At 53.3% G+C, this 20,027-nt stretch overlaps 2 protein-coding genes across 10 annotated transcripts in view; one reads left to right on the plus strand and one right to left on the minus strand.

Moving 5' to 3' along the window:
• Nucleotides 1-4,912, minus strand: part of Nphp4 (nephrocystin 4) — an 83,428-nt gene extending 78,516 nt beyond the window's left edge. For 4 of the 8 annotated variants that reach the window (XR_005974325.1, XR_005974327.1, XM_041651438.1 and 1 more), the window contains exon 1: nt 4,660-4,776. The gene's annotated coding sequence lies outside the window, so the exon portion shown is untranslated. Of the gene's footprint in view, nt 1-4,659 lie in introns of all 8 variants that reach the window. The other 4 variants (XM_041651441.1, XM_041651440.1, XM_041651439.1 and 1 more) reach the window with 3 other exon arrangements.
• A 235-nt stretch (nt 4,913-5,147) lies between these two features.
• The window catches only part of Kcnab2 (potassium voltage-gated channel subfamily A regulatory beta subunit 2), a 92,845-nt gene continuing 77,965 nt past the window's right edge, over nt 5,148-20,027 (plus strand). For both annotated transcript variants that reach the window (XM_041651446.1, XM_041651448.1), the window contains exon 1: nt 5,148-5,287. The gene's annotated coding sequence lies outside the window, so the exon portion shown is untranslated. The remainder of the gene's footprint in view (nt 5,288-20,027) is intronic.

The following is a 20,027-nucleotide window of genomic DNA, read 5'->3' on the forward strand; positions in this document are numbered from 1 at the left end:
GAAGCCTAGAACAAACTGTCTCCCATTACGTCGATGAAAGCATTGGCTCAAGCCCAAAGCCACCCTGCTTCTCGTCAATTTCCAAGTTTTTCTGTGTGTTATCATGTAATCAGGTTACTGCTGACATTTTTAAGTTAACAAGTGTTTCTTGACGCTCCTGGGATGTGACCTCTCACATAGTGAACCTGGACAGACAGAAATCACACGCACTAAAGCCTGTCAGGATCTCATGGACTTCTTCTAAAGGTAAACGTGCAGGGCCATTTCAAGGGGTCACCCCTCCATGCTCAGGGTGCATGACAAGACCATCAACCTGACCCCGCACACGCGTGCGCGAGCGTACACACACACACACACACACACACACACACACACACACCTCAGGGTCCCCGGTTACATCCTAGCCTCCCCTGGAACACACCTACAAACCAGGTGCCCCCTCAGTGGTCCAAAGCCACCCATGTGGCTCTGTCTCCCTGCGGGTGTGGCAGGCTACCAGGATGCCCTGCTTCCCCTGCTCTCTGTGAGAACCCAGTTCCATTCCTGAGGAGGGCTGCCCCCAGTCCAGCCAGATAGAGCCATAGGTGGTTTCCCTTGGGAGACTCGGTCGGACTGGGGCTCTTGCACAGCCTGAAGCCGCCCAAGACTACCCAGCCCAGAATCCCAGGAGACACTCAGCTACCACAGGGAAATCCTGGTGCAGAAGCAGGCCCAGGCAGACTAACAGAACCAAGGTGGGGGTGGCTGAAGACAGCAGACAGAAAGTAATGCCCCCATTATCCACTGTGGTGAATGACACAAACCAACAAGAGCCCCTGGAAGCTCCTGTCCCCTCGCTGAGTCAGATTTCCTGACAAGCTGAATAACAGTCTAAAACGCTCTCACCCTGATCCCGGACCCTGGAAATGTGACTTTTCACGGCAAACAGGATTTTGCACAGGAGCGGGGAGGTTGTACTGGAACAACAGGAGAGGCTGGAGCATACACGGGTCCCTGTGAGAGGCAGGTAAGAAGGCTTAGAAAGAAAATCAGGGACCACGGCGAGGACAAGGTCTCTAGGTACCAAGGGATGCAGGGTTCTCCAGGGGCTAGAAATGACATCCTCAGCTGAGGGTCCCCAGAGGGCCTGCCCTGCCCACACCTTGATCTCAGCCAATGAGAGGGATTTTAGATGTCTGATGGTCAGAACCGGAAAAGAATCAGTGTTTGTTGGTCCAAGCTACAGAGTCTGTGCCATTTAGTGACAGCAGCCATGGGAAGCTCATAGAGTTGCCCACTAGAGAAAGAGGCATGACCAACACTTACTCCAGGGCCACCTCCTACCGGGAGTGAGGGGCTCCTGGATGGCCCTGTGTCTAGCTCCAGGCTTGCACAGCCCCTGTGTTTCTGCTGGTCACAGCCCTTGCAGCCTATCTTGTGGCCATTGCTCCCTGACCAGCCCCTGGCAGAAGAGGACTGTCCTTCTTGGAGCCTTGGCAGCCATTACACAGGAGAGCATAGGAGTCACAAAACCAAAGGGTGCTGCAGTGGAGGGGAGCTGGCTGGTCTTCTTCCTGAAGAGATGCTAGTCGCTGTTCTCCAGGTCAAACAGGCAAGATGGACTCATTGAGAACCCACACCTGACAGTGCTGGGAGCATTTGTGGGGAGGGGGCCCTCCTGGCCCAAGCCCCCACACAGCCCCTGGCCCTGCTCAGGCCAGTGTCCTCACCCCACAAGCCCCTTGCTGCCCCTACTGCCTGTCAGGTTCACCCTGGAGATCCGAAGGGCCGGCCTCCCCCCCAGCACTCTGCAGAAACATTATCCAGGGCTGAGCGGTCAGTGCGGTCCTGAGAGACTGTGAGCTCCCTGAGTCAGCACTAGTCCTCGGAGAGAATCTGTCAGTGACTGGAAGAAATGTAAACTCCCTAGCAGAGAAGAGAGTCTAAAGAGACATGTCATGACCCCAAAGAATTAAAATCTCCCCAGGAATCCCATACTGGGAGGAGGGGGTGCAGAGAGAGGAACTTGAGAAGATGCCACACAGTTCTGACTGATCAGACCACCCTGCAGGAGAGACTGGAGCAGAGCCAGGAATGGGCTGGTGATGGACAGGACCACGTCCAACAAGGACTGCTTAGTTATGCACACCACCTGCCTTGTTTGTGCCTAAACTTCATGCTAGTGTTCCTAAGACGGACTTGGGGGTGCTGGCCCCTATTGCGCAATATTACTTTAACTGGGCAGAGATGTGTTACATTTGTTTATTTATGTAAATGTGTGCTGCATTTGTTTCACCTTGCCTGCCTGAGGCAGCTATTAGCTGAACAGCCAATAGCTAGGCAGGAGAGGGACAGGTGGGGCTGGAGGGCAAAGAAAATAAGTAGGAGAAGAAATCTAGACTCAAAAGAAATAGAAGAACAAGAGAAGGAAACAAGAGAGAAACAGGGACACATCTGGGGCCAGAAGCCAGGCAGCCGTCCGTCAGCCACAGAATAGAAAGGTAAAAAGCCCCGAGGCAAAAAGTAGATGAAAAGAAACAGGGTAATTTAAGTCAAAAGAGCTAGCAAGCAATGAGCCTAAGCTAGGCCAAGCCTTCATAACTAATAAGAAGTCTCCACATCATGATTTGGGAGCTGGTTGGTGGCTCAAAAAAAAAAAAAATCCTGGTATGAGACCTGTTGTGATATTTCATTTATATTTTAATAAGTAAAGCTTGAATAAAACAGCCACACTGATCAGCATTACAGACCAGGCAATAGTAACACACATCTTTAATCCCCATAGCCACACTAGTTGCCATAGAAACCAGGCAGTAGTGGTGCACACCAATAATCCCAGCACTATAGAGGAATATAAGACAGGAGACAGCTCTCATACAGTCTCATTCTGAGATTCCTGAAGGCAGGATCGCCATCTCGGACTGAGGTAGAGGTAAGAGCCAGTGGCTGGCTGTTTTGCTTTTCTGACCTCCAGGCTGAACCCTAGTTTCTGTCTCTGGGTTTTTATTAATTGTGCTACAAGGACCCTTTTACATGTTCCTCTTCTCAATGTGGCCAAACGAATAAATCTCTTTGTCCACTTTTCACATTTATCTGTCTCTTTAACCAGTGTACTGAGGACAGGGGGCAAAGACCACACATTGGGGTTACCAGAACCAGGCCCACACCCTACAAACTCCAGCAACAGAAAGGTCTGGAAGAAGAACCAAAAGACCTTTGGGAAGAATAAACATTAGAAAGAAAACTGGGCAGATTCCATGCTTTGAACCCAAGGAAAGGGACCAAAGGCTCTCTAAAGAAGACAGGAAGAAGACGGGCCGGCTTCTATCCAAGCCTGAGCCGGGTCAGGCACAGCACTCCCAATGTACTGATCCAGCAACTGGAAGGCAGGGAGTGTCATCACAGCCCACCTTACCTGTGAGGAGCCGGGCTTCAACAGGTGAGTTCCCAGCTAACAGAGACTAACTCACACCCGGCTGCTCTCCTCTTCCCATTCAGGAAGCCAAATGGGGATGAGATGTCCAGAAAGGGCCAGCAAGAGCTCTCCTGGTAGAGATGTCCAAAGATAAGAGCCAGGTTTTTTTTTTTCTCCTTAACTTCAGCCAAGATCCTTACCTTCCCTGCCTGCTTCCAGTCTACAAGATGAGAGCTTGATATGGAGTCTTAAGGCCTTCATTTCTGCAGGTCTAGTCAATAAATGTTTGCCAAACACCCGGTGTATTCCAGAAGCAAAGAGACGAATGTCATCTCCAACAATATTAAGTAAGTAAGTAGTAAGGAAGAAACACAGGAGGGGCAAGCGGGTGCATCCCATAGCATGGATCATGACCAAGACTCTGATATAGGTGACATTCCACAAATGGTGGTGCCAGGCTCGGGGAAGCCTGCTCCCCAGAAATGATGACCTGAGATTTACCTCCACCAGTTGGGAGTGGGGGAGATGGGGCGTGGAGGGCTTATCTATAGAAATTTAATTAAGAGATGTCTGCTATGCCTTCATTCACCCTCTGCTATGGGACTAAAGACGTGGTCTTGACCAAAGTAGATAGTCCCAAAGATCCCTGGGTACAAACATTACAACGAAATAGTGCTAGGGCAGTTTGCGGCACAGAAAGAATTGTGGCCCCTGGAAGCTGCATGGCTGAGCTGCAAATGAGACCAGGATTGGACCATTCCCTAAACCCGCAAAGCTGGTTTCAGTGCAAACTTCCACGCGAGCCGCGAGCGCATCTCCCCAGACCAAGGCAAGACTAGACCCACCGGGAACCCAGACAAGAAAGTGGGTTGCATTCCGAGCAATAAAGGAAGGACGGTCGATCCTGCGCCCCGAGGGCTGGACAAGGATAGGACCAGGGACCTCACAGTGCATCGAGGGCCGCAAGAACCTGAGCGAACTGCACGCACTAGGGCTGGAAAAGATGCACGCACACCAGGCCGTAGGTATCTTTGAGGCTCTGGAGAGCTCACCGCATCCGTTTCGGCCCCGGACTTTTGCGGGAGCCACGTCAGAAAACTGAGCACTAACCGAAGGAGACCCCGACGCCCAACTTCTGCAGGCAACCGGGATGCACCAATAGCGACGCAAGGGGGAGAGGGTGAAACCCACGCGACCTAGGCCCAGCCCTGTGCTCCGTGCCGTGCCCTGAAAACACCAGATCGCCAATAACATGCTATACGTACAGCTCCGCCCGAGACCCTGAGGTCTCTTCGAGCTCTGCTGCCACCCGATCCTCTAAAACTCGCACATTTCCCCCGGATTTGGTTCAGTCCACCGCTGGCGCGTTACCTAGGAGACCGGCACCGGATCCACGCTTCCAAGGACGTCCCGCACCGTGGATCCAGCGATCCGGCGGACCGGTGCCCAGAGGAACCCAGGGTCTCGTGGGTTCAGCACTGGCCGAGGGGGGCGCCCAATCCACCGCCACCCCACGCGAGGAGCCCCGGCCTGCGGGACACCGAGCCCTCAGCACAGAACCAGCATCGCGTCACTGTCTCCGTCAAGGCCGCGCAGCCAATGAGAACCCGAGTCCAGGGACCCGAACCCCGCGCGCGCCAGCCAATCGGCGCGCCGGCGGGAGCAGCATGATTTGCATGGATTTCAACGGCCTCCGCCAATGAGACTGTGACTGGCGTGAATCAGAGCCAATGATAGGCTGCTAGGGGCGTGGCCGCGGGCGTCCCACGAGGTAAAGATGCTGCGGGCGGAACCTGCGGGAGCGAGCGGGATTCGGGGGCGCTCAAGTCGCAAGGGCAGGGCGGGAAGGAAGATCCGGAGCGGGGCGCGGGATCCGGAGCTGGAGGCCCCCAGGTGAGTACAGCTGGGAGACCCCGGCGGGCACCTGCGAGGCCGCGCTATCGCGGGTACCGCGGTCCCTCTCCATCTCATCTTCCCCAGCCCTGCATCCCTGCCCCCGCCGCGGTTCTCACCTCCTCTCTAGCCTCCCCACCTCCTTCTCCACAGTCTCCCTGCCCCCACCCCTCCCTCTCTGCTTCCCTGTCATCCTGCCCCACCTTTCAGTCGACATCCCGGACCCCAACCCCAAACTTCATCCCCAGCTCTACCCCCTCGCGCCCCGCATTCTCTCCTTGCCCTTGCCTCCCTGCTTCTCATCCTCTCTCCCGGCCTCTGCGCACTCCTAGTAGCTGTCTTCTCCATCCCTCTCCTTGTTGCTCCTCTAGACTCATTCTTCGTCCTTGCTGCCTGCCGGGTGCCCCTTTCATCTTGACCCCAGCTTCCCACCCATTCTGTTCCCAGCCCCTTCCATCCCCGCCAGCCGCCGCTGCCACCACCACCATCACCACCGCAATGCTCTGTTTTGCGATGCTCCCCAGCACCTTGACACTCGTTGAATCTACGCCTTGTCCCCTTGCCTCTGTCTCTAGACCTCTACCCCCACCCTCAGCTTCTCTCCCTATGGCCAGACCCTGGCACTAAGCACATTCCCTATTCCCTACCTGCTGCTGCTGCAGGATGCGGAACCCAACTGCTGCACTGCTGCCTGCTGCAGTATCTGCAGCAAGGTATACCTACCCACCTGCCCGCCCTCCCTCCCTCCCCTCTGGCACACCCAGCTTGCTTCTCCTGGCACATGGCCTGGGGTCTCCCGCAGGATGCCTTCCAGCACCCTTGCTGCCTGCTTCCCAGTTACCATCTCCCTCTTCACCCATCCCCCTCTTACTGTTCAGTCTCACTTTGTGATTCAGCGTTTTTGGGGTTGGTAACTTTCCTTGCTTATTGATGTGAAAGGGACCTGTCTTAAAGGCAGGTGATCTGGGCTCCGAAGGTATGAGAGCCACATCAGAAACCAGACTTGAACTGCTCATTTGGAAGAGGGGCGGGAGCCAAGGACCCAGCAGTGGGGGGCTGCCTCTTGCTCCATTCCATTTGTCTGCCCTGTGTTGAACCACATCCAAAGGAAGATGACATAAGTAATAGCTCTTGGAGAGATGGACTATTAGCATTTATGGAAATTAATACATCTACATCGCAGCGCAGGAACACCAAGTTCGGTCCACAGCTGTCCCGCTATCTGTCGCGTCAGGGTTTCTTGTTTCTTGTAGTTTCTCCTCCCCCTCAGAACAACAGCCCCCAACTCCCTTCAGTGCCAAGAATAAGCTTCCACCCTGCACTTCAAACGACACCCGGGCCCCACGTTGCAGGCCTTGGGGGCCTGTGTGTGTGAGGAGTCCCATCGGTCCACCTGCTTCTCACTTGGCAAATGTATGTTCTGCAGAGACCAGGCTAGTGTGCAACTACTGGGGTCCTGGCCTTGAGCTTTTCCAGCGTGGGTCCCTCAAAGTGTACTTGACTCTTGAGGTGCTGTTGGTCAGGTCCAGTCTGCAGCCTCCCCAAGGGAAGCTGTCCGTGTCTACACCAGCCTTGGTGGGACTTAAAGTACTGGGTTGTAGCAGGACCCTGTCTGGAAAGCAGCCTGGGGGAGACTCCCTTCTAAAATAGAGATTCATCCTTCTGCCTCTTTGCTACACCAGTCAACAAATGCCCTGTGGGTGCCCAGTCAGGATCTAGGTACGGTGCCAGGCAATGGGCAGAGAAAGGCATATCACAGAAAAACGTGAGCCCTTTTCACACGTTTCTAGAGAGCCCGAAATCCTGTGAGTGTGGATGTGGAGCCTGGATGAGGGGCGTGTGTACAAAAGCTGTCAGCCGCAGGAGACAGGGAACTGTGACCCTCAGGCCACACGTGCTGTGAAGCCAGAGGACCAGGAATTCTGTGGCTGCCCCACACAGAAAATGCCCTACCCTTGGGCTGGCTTCTTTGTCTTTTCAAATTCACCTCCACTGACTGGGAGGAAATGGCAGGCCCCATATTGATGTGGCAGTTTCTGGGAAGCGCCTGGAGGGAGGAGTCCTTGCCTTGTGTTTGTGGGTCCTCAGCATGGCAACTGGGCAAACCGGAAGGAACGCCTCTACCAGTCTTACAGTGCCGGGGAGTGTGTCCAGTTTCTGAGGACACTGGCTGGAAGGAACGTGTGTTTGAGCCCTGGTTAAGTTCTCAGTGGTCTTTATGTCTCCAAAGGCCCCAGAGCTAGAGCCATGCAAGGAGACAGAACAGCTGGTACAGTCAACCTCCGGAGAGATAGACAGATATGTCCAGACAAGAGACACCGTGCCTCCCTTTGTCGTCTCTCCCAGCAGCCAGGAAGTCTCTCTCACCTTGTAGGTAGGAAGACTCTAATGTTACAAGAGTCTTGACCACCCAAACAACCAGCCATCTCCTGCCCCGGAGGACAGAGATTCATGATGGGGTGGGCAGACCTCATGCTTGACACTTACTTGAGCCCAGCTCATACCATGGCTGTCTGAGCTGGAGGAAACCAGTACCCCGAGAACACAATGGCTGCCCTTTGGGAAGGCCACTGGTGAGGAGGTATCACTGACATTTCTAGAAGTTCTTGTGGTGTGTCAAAGTGACAGGACTAACATCTCTCAGGAGTGGGGTGGAGTGGGGACGAGTACCATTGACCACAACAAATTCTCAGGGACTCCAGTTAGCCCAACCTGGGAAAGTCCTAGCGCAGAGATGCTGTTATTCGTGCCCATGTATTTAGAGGGGAGTCAGGAAGCAGGCCTGGGCTCTGGGTACTATGAGAGGAGGAAGACAGTCCTCACTGGAACTGTATTGCTGACCTTACTTCACATCTGAGCCTTAGGAATAACCCTGTGAGGTAGGCTTATTAACCTACAGGGGAAACTGAGGCATAGAATGGCAAGGAGTCACACCCTGGCCTCCCAACTAGTAAAGGATCTTGTTCTGCCAGGTCTGAGTACCAGTTACCCACTGCATGATCCTGCCAGGCTCCAGCCAGTGCCAGAAACACTCAGTTCCGTGAGATGAATCTCCCCAGATGTCCAGGAGGTCTAGGGTTCCAAGAGATACCTGAACTGGGTATGACTTATCTTTAGAGTGGGTCTGTCAAGAGTGACAGTTCTTGGTGCCACTTGGCTGACCTCTTCTGGCTCGTCCAGTGCCAAGAGGCGAAAAGAACAACAGAGAACACATGTCTGAAGCTGGTGGACTCATCCGGTCTCCATCCCTTCTCTAGGAGTTGGCCCTTTGACCTGAGCTCTGCTCGGTGCAGCTTCTAGGTCTCTGCATCCTCCACAACACGTAGTGAGCTCCTCAGTGGTTGGTGCTCAGAGCACACTGGCCACCCTGAGTGTGTCCTGCACCAAGATGTCTCAGTTCCTAAACTCATCCGCTTGCTAGATGGGGTTTTAACAGACCTCCCCCCGCTCTGCGGAATGGTGTGTGGTTAGCTCTCAAAGACCTGGCGGGTAGCTCTGTGGGCTTGGGACTGTCTTGGCCAGTTTGATAGCATGCCTCTCCTGAGCTCCCTCCATATATGTAGCCAGTCTTCTCTCTCTTGCAAGCTGCCTAGGTTCAGATAAGTAGGATTGGGAAAGGGGAGGATGTGAAGAAAGGGTGGAGACTGTTCCCCTTACATCTCACCTGCAGACCGGCCGTGACTAGAATGGTTGTCCTCGCTGTGTTCTCCCTGAGCAGTTACAATCCATCACCCAACCCAGTGGCTAAAGGCCGCACATCTTGGTCCTTTCTCAGTTGCTATCACAAGATCCCTGCTTTAATTTACAAAGAACAGAGGTTGGCAGTCTTCTGCAGGTTCAGTGACAAATGTGCCCGCTTTCTGAAATTCTACCTCCCAAAAGTTTTGTCCTTTCTCCAAACATTGGCTGAAGCTCTAAGTCCATCTGCCCTGACACCCAGGGCACATTCTCGGCCCCCCCCATCCCCTTCTCCCCACTCCATTTCCGTGCAGGTGCTTGCTCCAGCTCTATCTTGAAGAACACACCTTTTCTCCCTTTCTCCATCTTTCTCCTGGCACCTGCTGAGAGCTCCATTTCACCTCCCCTATCATTTTGTCTTTCAAATCCAAATAAAATTATCTTCATTCTTTCTATAAAGAGAAATTAAGAGAAAAGAGACAATAATGCAAGTTTATTTGGCTCAGAGTCCTGGAGGCTGCAGAAGCCAAGAGCATGGCACCTCAGTTAGACCAAGGACTGCATCATTGCATGGCATAAGGCATGGCACCACAGGCGAGCAAGCATATCTCAGCTCAGGTCTCTCTTCCACTTTATAAAGACCCCACCGGGCCTGGTCCTACCCCAATGCCATCATCTCATCCTGATTGCCATTCAATAACCCCCCTCCGAAAACCATCAACATAGGTACCAAAGTCTGAATGAGAGTGTATCCCAGGGGCTTGTGGTTTCAACACTGGCTCCTCACCTGGGACCTTTAAGAGATAGGGACAAGCTGGCAGAAATGGGTTCCTGCTCCTTCTCAATGTAGGAGGGCTAGGATAACTAGAATGTGTGGACAAAGAGATGACCATGAATCTACTCAGAAGTTTAAAGCATTATTGTAAATTTATAACTACCATCAATGTGTAACGACCTTCCAAACCAACATTGGAAGGGCGGACAGGAGCAAGACCCATCCAATTCTGCCTCAGGGCTAGGAGTCAGGACAGAGGAGAAGACCCTGCTGATGGGGATGAGAGATGGGCAGGGAAGACAGGCAGGGTTGTGATAAGCAGAGGTAGGAAGAGACTGTCTGGGAGAACCCTTATGTGGTCAGGTCATGGGGGAGGGGGTGCTGGGACAGCTGAGCCATGGTGAGAATCCAGTAGGATCTAAGGCAGGCGTGTGAACATGGGTGAAAAGGATGAGTAGAAAGGAGATGCCGAGGGCTTCAGGTCGTGGCCTTGCAGTCTGTGCCCAGGAGCCTTGAGAAGGAGTCCTGAGATTCATCTGGGACCTGGGGTAGAGTGCCTGGTCACCTAACAGCTAATTCTGAGAGATGGGGAGAGAGAGAACACACCCAGGGATAGATGCTGCGTTAAGTAGGGGAGGCGAAGGGAACCCTGGATTATTCTATAGTCTAGGAAAGAGAGGGAAAGGGGAGGGAAGGGGGCAGGTGTGTTACAGCCGAACAGACTGCATTGAGAAAAGTGGGGAGCCCTGGACTCAGAAGTGGCCAGGAGTTTTGATCAGCCTCCCAAGGCTCGGCATGGCCTGCTGTAGGCCGACCGTGCCAGGCTCCAGGCTCCTCACCGAAGGCCCTGGTCTCTCTGCTGTGCGTCACTCATGCTGATGCAGAAACGGTCCTAGAAGTTATTGTAGCTGTGCTGAAGTGCCTGAGCTGGCAGTGGTGGAATCGGGACCCAGATCCCAGCGCTCTCTGGCCGACCCTGTGGACACCACCTCCTGGGTGATTCTAGATTTTGACACTGAAGGGGGAGAAAGTAGGTGAGGAAGGGCTGGGCTCGGGAAGTGACAGGCTTCACCCAGGAAATTCGTATTTCTGTCTAGCACCCATCTGTGATTGCAGCCTGTAGCTGGTCTCTTGTAGGTGGTTTTTGTGGTACGTTCTTCTGTTTCCTAACTTACTAGGGTGTTTAGGGAGACACTCTGGAACTATGTGATCATGATGCATCCATTAAGCCTCCAGTGGCCCTGCTTCATGCCACCACAGAGCCGCGAGTATGAGCCACGCGACATCCCACTAGAGCCATTCATAGGTGTGCCTATTGGGTCTGCAGAACCTGCGGTCTGAGCAAACCACACAGACCCAGGGTCCCCCATGGAACTGGGTGGACCCCATTGTTAGTAGAAACCTAGATGTAAGGGTTCCAACCCCACACTTAGAGAAACGCCCCTCATTATGTTGGTCTGTTGGTGAACTTCCCTAACTCTGCTTTTCCTTAAAGCTAAATTTCTGATGGTTGAAAGCTCCGAGGAAGGGCATTCACCAAGGTTTCATTAGTTCTCAGGGAAGCGCAAAGCCCGCGTTCTCCTGGATCAGGCCGCTAGCTTTCACCGGCTTTGAATCTAAAGGTGTGCCTTGATCCTGAGGGCAGAGCTGAGCAAGAGGCAGCTGTTAGCTTGGGAGGCCTCCTGGCAGGGAGTGTGCACGGGGGGAGGGTGGGTGCTGTTGGTCCAGCTCTTGGGCAGAGCTGTGTAGAGGGATTGACTCTGGTCACCTATACACCACTGATTCCCTGCTGTTCCCAACCACTCCCTGGCTACCTGTGCTCCCTGGCTCCCCTTCTCTGCTCCCCTCCTCTCCTACCTCTGCTCAGGTGGCTCCTCTCACCCCCAGGGCGTATTGCCTTTCCCTGGCAATGTGTAAAGGGTATTTTTAGTCACCCAGGCCAAGAGGTGTTCAGGTGTCAGGCCCAGGAGTTTTGGGGCCTTCTTGTCCCCTTTCTTCGGTGGATAATGTAGTGCAAGACTGCAGATCCCAGCTCTTCCCAAGGGGACACAGGTGTACTTCACTTCTCACAGGAGAGCAGGCTTGAGCCTCCTTGTTTACAGCCTACTGTTTGAGGCAGAGGCTCAGGGGACCTTGGTGCCTATACTGAGGCGCCTGGGGATTCTGGGAATGCTGTCCTGCCTTCTTACCCTGACAGTAACACACGGGTCAGCTCCTATGGGGCATGGACACACTGTCTCACTGGTACATGTAACAGCTACAGTGGGCCCCCGAGTCCAGAGGAAACGGCTTTACCCAGAAAGGACGTTTTCAAATAAAGCGTGAAGGCTGACCCCTGGGGCCTGCTGTTGGCCCCGGGGAGCTGTGGTGGTGTGCAGGGTGTGCTGTCCTCGCCCACTTCTGCTCTTCAGTGAGACTTCTTCTGACTGGAAATACCACTCTTCACAGGAACCATAAATTGAGTGTGATCGCTACCCTTGGGAAACCTGACACTGGGGGAAAGAACTTAGGATCAGAGGACCAAAGGTCTCCAGGGGCCACCGTGGAAATGTCTGCTGTTCGGTGGATTGGGAGGCACAGTGTCTGCAGTGGAATGAGGAGAGGTGAAGCTAGGCCTGAAACCCGAAGCAGGAATAGTGAAAACCCAGAGACAAATATTGGGGTTCACGCTGAAGATGAGAAAAGCAAAACAATCAAGCCACTAGAAAAGTTCCCTCTACCAAGGCTGGGTGACTTCAGATAGGGAGCCGAGCCTCTGTCTCCTCCTCCAGTGCTGGAATTAAAGGCGTGTGACTCCCTAGCACTGAGATTAAAGGTGTTCTATTCTTGCTGCAGAAACCCATGGCCAGGAGGTGGCACTGAGACCAGAGGAGACAGCACAGGGTGTTGGGCACCGTGAGGAAAGGGGTTGTCCTTCTGAGTTAACCAAAGATCTTAGGTCCCAAACATCCTCCACAATAATGTCCAGCCTCCTATAGCTGAGGTTGTCTGCTTGCTTAGTGTGTGAAAGATGATAGCTGCCCAGGGTCTCCCCACCTCAGCGCCCCAAGCACTACCTCTGAGCCCACAGCATCCTCAGGGAAGGTCACAGGCCCTAAGCTGTTCATGCGGCAACCCTATCCCCAAACACCCACACACAGGCTCGTGTGCCTAGCTGGCCCTCCCTCCCTGCCTCACCGACTCCAGAAGGTTCTGGCAAAGCCCAGTGGGTGCTGCTGGTGGGGGATGCTGTGCAAAGGGTTGCACCCTACCCTGTGGCAGCTGATAACCATGGTAACTATGGAGAGCTTCTGGGGTGTCCCAGCCACCTGCTGTGTTGTATGAGTGCCCAGACCTGGCCAGGCCCCAGGGTACACCATGTGGAACAGTGGGAGGTAGGGGGAGCCCTAAGCCAGGGGACCCTCCTCGCAGCTCCTGGAAGGGACAAGAGAGCACCTGTCCCCAGACTCAGCAGGATGCCGGTCCAACCATCTTGTTCAGGGTTAGAACTAAAGTCCAAGACTCCCGTAACCAGTGTCCTGAGGCTCCGCGATGCCTGTGGGTCAGCCTCTTCCTCATAAGGAGAGGGGAACTGACTGAAGTGAACTCCTTCTTGTTGGTAGAGCTGGGGTCAGCATGCTCCGGACCCAGCACCCTCTGTGGAGCTGAGATGGGGCAAGAGCCAGACAGGGGTGAGGTGATCCTCTTCCACTGAGGCAGAGAACCCTACTCCTGGGCGGAAATCAGACCTGTGCTAGACCCTCCCCAGAACCCCATTCTAGGCAGCAGATATGTTCATCCATCAGGGGCTCCCACTTCTAGGCTCCATTCTCTAGGGAGCCCTTCACACATGATCGTAACTCATTGGCACAAGGGGCGGCCCACTACAGCATGCAGCAGGCACCATGTCCCTTTGACCAAGCACACACTAGCCAGATCCAGGCTGGTTTCACAGACCTGAAGGCAGTGTATTTGCCTCCCAGTCCCTCTCTGACCCAAGTGCTGCTGGCCCTGATTATAGACAGAGCTGAACTTGCCGAGAAGTCACGTCTCCATCCGTCTCCCCTGCCCCAAGGAGCTGCCCAGGAAGCCTCAGGACCAAAACCTCCATCTTGCGTATCCTCCAGGATCTCACCCTTCCCAGGCTAGTTCTGGCAAGCAGAGGGAAGCCTTCACAGCCATCAAGGGCACGAGACTTGGCTCACACTAACCGTAATGAGACTTGGCTCATACTAGCCGTAGTGTTGAAGAACTCTTAGTCTTGCCTAGAGCACCCTGAGCCACAGGACACACCACAGAGACGGGACAAGGACACACCCTTGAGGCAAGGAGGCTTCAGGCACAGTGCCTTCACATAGAGGCAGCTGTGGTCCTGGCGCTGGCATCTCAGTCTGATGGTGTCAGTGTGGTTGGGTTGTCCCTCAACCCTTCAGTGTCCGCACTACTCCGCCAAGGCAGGACATGGCTCCTCTGTTTACAGTAGAGACATTTAACTGTACAGCCCTGACTCTCACTCTGCAGAAGCTGTCCCAGGGCCTCCAGACCAAGTATTCCCAGAAGACAGGCAAAGGAGGCCAAGTAGCTCCTGGCATGCCTGGGTAGGGAAGAGTGGACAGCTGAGTGCTTGCCCTCACTGGAGGAAGAGCCCGAGCTGACCCTGAGAGCTAAGGACAGTGACTGTGCCAATTGTTGCCGCCTGTACTGTAGTCTCGTTTAGATTGGCAGCTGGCCTTCGCCGTGGGTTAGCTCTTGAGATGTTTAAATACCTTACCTGCACTCACTCTCAACCCCCTGGCTACCCCCACCTACACAGTCCCCATTTGGATTGCCCTAGACCTGGGCCTTGCCTGAGTCACACAGTTAGCAAAGGACAGAGTTCTTTGGTGGTGGACTCCTCTACACCCTACCAAGGGTGTCCATTCCCACCTATGGTCCACAGCCATAAGCAACCCAGGATAGCTGGTGATGCAGCAGCCCAACATAGAATCATAAGTTTACTTAAAACAACATTAGATTATTTTTGCATTTTTTTGTAATTGTTTTGGGTGTTATGAATCATGAACTTATATATAAGAAAGCCAAGTCCTGGTATCACATAAAATAAATGTCTGTATGCTCTTGTGATCACAGACTAGGTTGGACACCCATGAGATAGACACCCCAAGGACTACCCCATCAACCAGGCAGGTGCTCACTCACTCGTGACTTCCTTCCTGGGCCAGGGGCACCATAGTGCCAAGAAGCAGTGAAATGGTATGAAGGTCCCCAGCTGACTGCCCAGACAAGAGGTTCCTGTGGGGCTCTTTCTTTCTCTCCTTCACTTGTGGACACTCAGACCTCCACCAGAAAGTGATTGGTGTAGTCACCGTGGCCACCCTTGGCAAACACCTAGATAGCCATGTGCCTTCACCCTACGTCATACCACAAATTGTCCCAAACAAGGACCAGCTTGAGTGGTCACATCCCTCCCTCCTGCTAACAATCACTAGTCTCTCCCCCCCCCCCCCCCGCCTCTGTCTCTCTCTCTCTCTCTCTCTCTCTCTCTCTCTCTCTCTCTCTGAGACGGGATCTTACTATGTAGGTGTGACTAGCCTGAAAGACACTATGTAGATCAGGCTGGGCGTGAACTCAGGGAGATCCACCTGCCTCTGCCTCCTTATTGCAGGTGTGTGCCACCACTCCTGGCTTTGACATTGCGTCATTCATCCTCGTTCTTCTAAATGAGACTGTAGCAAGCATCTGAGGACAACTCACTGTCTCCCTGTGGCCCGATAGGATAAGGTCACATAAGCATGGTTTTGGGATCTAGGTTTTAGCCCTGTATTGTGCGGTAACTCTCCCAAATATGCCCACCGTGTCCACGCAAGAGTTTCGCCTCAGTACTTCCCTGTTAATTATGTGATGTTGAGGACAGTACCCTACGGTCTTCTCTCTCATCTCTTTTGCTCATCGAGGCTTTAATGGATGGGATGGAGTGCGTCTGTATCTCAGACTGCTGGTGGATGCTCCATGGGCACGGAATTAATCTTTCATGCTCCTGTCACGTGGTGCTGTTTGGGGGTAATCCTCTTTGAAACCCTTTGTTATTTATTCCTACCGTCCCCAGGAGAGAAGGGATGAGCCCAGCCTGCCGGGCTGGCACACGGGAATAATGGAAAGCAGAACCCTCTAGCACACCTTCCTCTGCCACTGAGTGGGCGGCGCTGGAGCACATGGCTCCAGACCCCAGGATCGTCTTCTCCCAGAGAAGGCTGTTTCTTGACTCCTCACAGCCTGCTGTTTTGGGTGGAAGGGACTTAAAAGTCGGGGCATCCCCACCCCCCGTCCACACTTTGATTTCAGCCATTCAGTGACCTCAGCCTGAAAATAGTAAAAGAAAATTATTAGAAATAAACAATTAGTAACTCTTAAGTAAAATTTTAGGGTATATTTTAATTGTTATTTTATTATTGCTAATCTATTAGTGTGCCTAATTTCTCAGTTAAGTTTTAGTGTGATCAGGGTTGTATGTAGGAAAAGTCTTGGTACTACTTGAGATTTCCGATATGGGGGCATCTGGGACCCCATGGATGTGGAGAGCTAGACATATCCATTCCCCAGTACCACAATCAACATGGCTCGAAACAGCTGTATTTCTTCTCTCATCATTCAGGAGCGCTGAAATCCAAAGTCTGTGTGTGGGCAGGACCATCCCCTTTGTCAGTGCTGGGGGGACAAGGGTTCTTCTCCTGGGTCCTCTTCTAGGACTTTCTGTGGTTCTGGTGGCTGCTGCAGTCTGTGGCGTTCCTTGGCTTACAGACGCCACCTCAGCTTCCTCGTCATGTGCCTTCGGTGTCTGTCACCTCTGAAGTGGCATTTGTCACTTCAGGTAGAGCCGCACTGGCGCAGGATGAGCTCTTCTCGGGGTCTTTATCTTAACCATCTCCAGGAGAAGGAGCTTAGATGTCATTGGGGGTGATAACACCCACGGCAGCAGGTTCCCACGACGGATCTCCACCCCCATGCCCACCCCCTCAAACACACAGACACCTTAGTGCTCCACCTGGGAGCTTCCATGGCTTACATCGTAATCTGGTGATCACTCTCCCTCCAGCAGGGGTTATAAATCAAGTGTTGCAGGCTGAGAGAGTGAGGCAGAGTGGTGGAGTATGGGAGCCGAGTGCCATTATGTGGGATCTTGTCTCAGAAAAAAAAAAAAAAAACAGTAGCGGGGCCCACACCAGGGCTAAGTACCCACCCCATGACTAAGAGGGGCGGGATTCATCGTAGGGGCTCATCTGTTCATTCCACCTGGCAGGTTTCAGAGGCACAACCCCTCCTGATTTGGGGAGCTCAGCATCCCAGGATGGGGCAGGCTTCACCATTATGAGGAGGCCGTCCCAGCACAGGTGGCAAGACACAGCATCCCATGGGAGAAAGTGGGAGCACTAAAGTATAAACTTCCCATTCAGCAAGCCAGGCTGGCTTCCTCCCGGGAGGCCAAATTCATGCTGTGGACTTGAGGGAACGCCCAGGGAGAAATGATCTTAAAGGCTGGAAAATGGGGCCACATTCGGTACCATAGGCAGCTCACCAACCCCAATGCCTAGCCAGTGTCTGGTTCCACTCTGCCAGTGGAAATGGTTCAGGTGCCAGGCACCTGGCTGGACACAGTGGCCAGAGTGTCTTTGCCCAGGGATGCTCAGAGAGACAGGTGGTCCCCATCCAGCAACTACCACGGAAATTAGCATCATTCGAGAGGGATGACAGCACCAACCATTCCCCAGACAAGCATCATGTTCAGCCACTGTGAAGTTTATCCAGAGAGCAAGGGACCCCAACCACAGCTGGGGGCAGGGATGCTCGGTTGCTTGGTAACACTCCCACTGAAGTTTCCCCGTGTTAGAAGTGCCCACCATTTTCCTTCTCTCACCATTGGGTAGTACACACAGTTAAAAGCCAGACAGCAGCTTGTTCCATCTGTCCATCCCTGCATGGGGCTGGGTGCTGAGCAGTCAGTGTCCCCTCCCGCGCCTTGCTGAGTCAGGCACTGGGACACAGTCTCCTAGGGACAGATTCTGTTTCCTCCCCATCCCCCACTGGGCTTCTTCTACTTTGGCTCACTCAAAATCTTAATCTGGCTATGAGAGGAGACTCAGCGTTTTCTTTATTCTTTTACGGTAGATGCTCCAGCAAGGAGCAGGAGAAGCTTCGGTCTCTGCAGACACTCTCCCCCCTCTCTGTGCTGCTCTCTACCTCTTTGTGGGAGGGTGGTCCTCCTGCCCCTCCTCTACCCCACCATCAGCCCGGCTTGTTGATCATCCACTAGATACAGAGTTTCCACCTCTGAAATTGCAGGCCAGGTAGACACAACCACTGCTGACCCAGAAGGGGCTGGGCTACTGCAGCAGTGACCAGGGCTCAAAAGCACTGAGGCAGGCTGGTGCTGCCTGGGATCCTCACAGGTTTACATGGGCATCCCCCGGGGTGAGGGTAAGTGTAGAGGCCAGAAGGCACTGTCTCCTTAGTGACCCCGCTCTCTGGCGTGGTGGGATAGGAATTCTGGAGGCGGGACCATTAGACCACAACGATTAGTGTTTTATAAGGAAGACAGCAAACCAAGTCCATGTCCAGTGGTGTGTGATGGCCAGCCTGCATCTCAGGGGTGGGTTCCTTTGATCGCTGTATATTCCTTAAAGGACAGGACAACAAAAAGGCAAAGGAGTGACCTTCAAGGGGACAGAAAAGAGGCTACAGAAGCGGGGTTGGCTAAAGGGTCCTCAGCACAGCTGCCGCCAAAGATCTGCTCAGCTGTCTCCCACTCGGGCTATGCTTTGGGTCCCCAAAAGGGTTTGGGGAGTCCTGCCATGCTACTTCTGAGAACAGTTGCAGTGAGCTGTCACGGAAAGAAACCCAGTGTGCCCACAGGTACGAAGACAAAGGCAGCCTGGGTACATTCTGCCCCTGAGAAGCAGAAATGGCCCATCTCTTTCCCACAGCTTAAGGCCACACTCTCTGCATCCATGTTTGAAATGGGTCCTGGATGGATATCTGCACCCTGGGAATAAGACTGTGGGTCCCTCAGATGGCAATATGAGGCTGGCCACTAATCCTCTGGGTCAGGGAAGGAGTCCTGGACCATTTGTCTTTTCAGAGCAGCAGGAGGCTGGCCGGAAGATGGGGCAGCTGTGAGGGTCAGTCCCTTCCACAGGCAGGAAGTTCAAGGACAGCTCCATGGCCTGAGGTGGAGCATCCAACCTGTACGCTGTGAGGCTATTCCCCACCCTCACTTTGGGCAGATAAACAGATGGAGTTGGCTGTCAGCTCTGCTAGCAGATAGAATGGCGCTATCTGCATGTGTGTGCCTGAGGTCAGAAGGTAGGCCCCCAGCCTAGGTCCCCCCACCGGAGCCTCCAGCCAGGACTGGCTCTGTACACAGTGTCTTGCCCGGGTTCTCCCTCCGTGCTCTTGGTCAACTTCCTGTAATGGGAGGAACGCTGACACACTTTCACAGAAGGGGTTATAAATTTATTTTTAAAAGAAAAAGGTACTGCAAAGTGACCTGGAATTCACTTTGTGCCCTGGGGTTCCACTCTGGCGGGTACATACCTCCCCCTGGGAATCCTGAGAACGAGGCCATGAGGCCCATGGTCACCAGGGAGCATTCCCTGGCCCTCAGTGTCCCATCCCGATCCCCCCGCCCCTGATCCTGGCAAGTGTTTCTCTCACCTAGGTCTCTAATCGTTTGATTCAAAGTACATGTGCACTCCACCAGTCCCAGTACTTGGCTCTCCCATTTCCTTTTATTCAGCGCTCATTTTTTTGTGTGTTTGTTTTGAGACAGGATCACACTATGTTGTCCTTGGCTGACCTAGAAGTCACTACATAGAACAGGCTGGATTTGAACTCACAGAGATCCTCTTACCTCTGTCTCCCAAGTACTGGGATTAAAGGTGTGCACCACCATCCACAACTAGTTAACAATAGTTTTTATTAACTATTCTGAAACAAAACTTGCTATCCCTATACCAAATCCAGTGTTTCTTGCCTTCCTTAAGAGGAAACTGGAAAAAGTAAATGTAAATTTCAGACCCTCCCCGGCGAGACCAGAACTGCACAGGACATGTTCTGACAATCCAGCCTGTGGGTCCTGGGGACCCCAGGATGATCACTCACCTCCTTTGCTGGGAATTCTGCCTGTCACCTCCAGTCATCCAGGCTCCAGTAGTTCACAGGTGGAATGCTGGTTGAAAGTCATCTGTGGTGTCAAGGGCAAGCTAAAGAGGAGAGGAACAAAGGAGATGGCAAAACCCAGGTTGTACAGTCAGT

This window comes from Microtus oregoni, unplaced genomic scaffold (genome assembly GCF_018167655.1).
Source record: "Microtus oregoni isolate MIOR12 unplaced genomic scaffold, Mior012 000005F_ref0000423, whole genome shotgun sequence".
Classification (NCBI taxonomy): Eukaryota; Metazoa; Chordata; class Mammalia; order Rodentia; family Cricetidae; genus Microtus; species Microtus oregoni.